The 3034-nt window shown below is 44.7% G+C and overlaps 1 non-coding gene and 1 pseudogene across 1 annotated transcript; both read left to right on the forward strand.

Annotated features, from left to right (window-relative positions):
* The first annotated feature begins 1067 nt into the window (after positions 1 to 1067).
* Positions 1068 to 1204, forward strand: LOC145896241 (U1 spliceosomal RNA; annotated as a pseudogene).
* Positions 1205 to 1899: 695 nt separating this feature from the next.
* On the forward strand, positions 1900 to 2100 carry LOC145896482 (U2 spliceosomal RNA). The gene has a single exon (XR_014401929.1). It is a non-coding gene; the product is annotated as a U2 spliceosomal RNA (small nuclear RNA).
* Positions 2101 to 3034: the final 934 nt, after the last annotated feature.

Consider the following 3034-nt stretch of genomic DNA (forward strand, 5'->3'; position numbering starts at 1 on the left):
AAAAGAAGTACAAAAAACGACATCAGCAGAACGTATACAAATACAAAAAGAAATGAACGCACTGATGGAAAACCTAAACAAAGAACAATTGGAGCTAAACGAAAAATACCTAGAAATGAAGAAAAAACTCAAAATGAGTGAATACGAAAAATGCAAAGGCGCGAAAATCCGATCCAGAATAAAAGAAAGAATAGACGAAGAGAAACCGAACAAGGCTTTCTTCAAAACAGAAACAAAAAAGCAGGAAAGTAATGCGATCCGAGCACTTGAAATTCAAGGCGAAATAACGACCGAGCAAAACAAAATTGTGGAAAGAATCACAAACTTCTATAGAGGCCTGTGGGGCACTGCAAACGAAGAAAACACGAATGAACAAAACTTCTTTCTTCAAGATCTCAAAGTAAAAGAATACTACACGGACGATTATAGCCCGTACCCAAGTATAAAAGAAATAGAAAAATCAATGAAAGAAATGAACGAAAACGCTTCCCCAGGAGCAGACGGGTTACCAATAGAATTCTACAGGGCTTTTTGGGGAAATAATAAACATCTTCCTGCAGAAACAACTACCGAGTCAAATGAGCAACGCGATAGTAAAACTAATACCCAAAAGGAAAGACAAAACGCAAATAAAAAATTTTAGACCAATCACACTCCTCAATGCAGACTACAAAATAATTAGTAAAACAATCGCGAACAGACTTAAAATAGAACTAAATGAGAAAATATCGGCAGAACAGAAATGCGGACTGGAGAAACGCCAAATCCAACACATACACTATAACATAAGCACGACGACAGAAATAGCGCGAAAACATAACATGAAACTAGCAATCATGCTGACAGATATAGAAAAAGCGTTCGACACGGTTAACCATGACTTTCTTTTTAATACGCTCGAAAAACTACATATAAACACAGATACTATACAATGGATAAAAATCCTATACAAAAAAACGAGTAGCCAAATTATGATAAATGGACGATTAACTGAAAAAATCGAGATCAAACGAGGAGTACGACAAGGGTGTGGTCTCAGTATGTTACTATACTGTGTAAGAAAAAAAAAAAAAGGCCGGCGGTGGGCCCAGGGCGAGGCTTAGCCATTGCACTTAGGCTTAGCTGACCCTTGCGATTACCCCAAATGCGGGTAACTCGGCCGTACACTTTCTGCTAGTGGGGACTGCGTTCGCGCTATCCCCGTCTTTTACTAATCCTCTGATGTAGAGCAAAACGTAAGGTAGAAACGAAGTTTCTACGGGGGGGATTCGCCTGTTACGGTCAGGAGGAGTCGTGTCGGGGGTTGGGTCATGGGTCCGTTTGTGACGTCATGTGGTGAACAAACTAATTTGAATGGCCTGCCAAAAACGGTAGGAAAAAAACCAGCAAATTTTTTTTTTTTTTCATTTTTCACCGGAATAAAATTTGGCAGCAAATGCGAGAGGGACTCTTCCGGACGTTGCGGACTCAGTGGATGTTGCGGCATCGCTTCTCGGCTCTTTAGAGCTAAGAAGGGGTTGGCTACCCGGGCATACCGTGGTTCCTTCAGGGCTCTGCTTCTGGTCGGTGAGCGATCATCCGACTCATCCCTGTAGTTACCAGAAATAACCCCCCACGTTGGTTCCCCGTCTGCTCCCTTTGGGTAGTCGGCTCCCCGACCTTCTTTGTCGGGGAGGGTTTTAGACCTGGCTTCCTTCCATTTTATAGCCAGAGGGGCCATAGTGCCCTCGCACGACCGCAGTCTTTTGACCCCAGTTCGGCGCGGTTTTAATCGAACCCGACAGATTACTTGTCTGTCACCCGGACGGGCGAACTCGCCTATCCAACACCCCCTCACCGCCATCGCAAGCGACAGCAACCGGAGGCCACGGTTGCAAACCAGCCCTTTCGGCATGGCGAATGGTCCACCCGTCTAACACCCGGGTTGGTACTAGTACACCACTCTGTTCTTCTCAGTTTAATACCTGGGACGCAAGCGATTCGCTTGCATGTCTTTGTATTAACCTGATTTTTGGACAGAGGGCACGGTGCCGGAGCTTGCTTCGACCTGCCCACGGGTTGTCCTGGTATTGCACTACCTCCAGGCACGGCCCACATTCCCACACATGTGGGAATAACCATCTGTTAATCATTCGCAAAACAATTGCACGAAACAGCGGTGCATCCCATGAGTGTGTGTGTGTCGTCTGTATGCACTTGCCAAGGAAAGAGAGATAGAGAGGGAGGACGGGAGAGCAATTAATTTAACGGCACATTTGTTTGTTGTGCTTGTCGGAGACCAGATAAAACAAGCCGTGAAATGCACAATGCGGCAAACACAAAGACGGACGACAAAAATGCTACCTCTCAAGAAGCTGTGCAAAGCATACTTACCTGACGGGGGCCTTCACCGGTTCACGGTTATTGCAGGAAGTATCAAAACCACGTGTGCTCTGTTGTTTTTTGTGCATGCTCATTTTTGTTGCCTGATTTCACTCGCGATAAAGCCATATTATAACAGTCTTGACGTATTTTGTGACAGTTTACCTGTGCCAGTCAGCTTGCTAGCCAGGAACTTGTTTCCTGGACCCAACCTTGTGCTCTAAAGAGAGCTCACAAGAAACATCCTCCCGACGTTTCAGTGTCCTCTGAGGTAGAAACGAAGGAGACTGTTTCTCATTGTTGAGAGAATGTAGGAAGGCGACCCTCCGGGAACACTCCCTTCAGAGTCGTGCCCAGAGGCTCCCCCTCCTCCTTCCTGACGTAATTACAAAATTAACTTCCTGCGTGTTTGTTTGTCGCGGAGACCAAATTACTGTCAACTTATAACGCCTTTCCACGCTCTTCTGTAACATACCGAAAAATAACCACAAACACTAAACTTTGCTCCTACGCTACTCTTCACGAAAACTCAATGACAATGTCTAAAGAAACCTTCTTAGAAGAAGACCGTTCAGTATATATTAAATCCTGAACCAAGATCATTATCCCCTGGACGACTTTGTAGAACTATTCCAGACTATACTAAAAAAATATAACGACCTCCTCTGTGGAG

The sequence above is a fragment of the Ascidia mentula genome, chromosome 3 (genome assembly GCF_947561715.1).
Source record: "Ascidia mentula chromosome 3, kaAscMent1.1, whole genome shotgun sequence".
Lineage (NCBI taxonomy): Eukaryota > Metazoa > Chordata > Ascidiacea > Phlebobranchia > Ascidiidae > Ascidia > Ascidia mentula.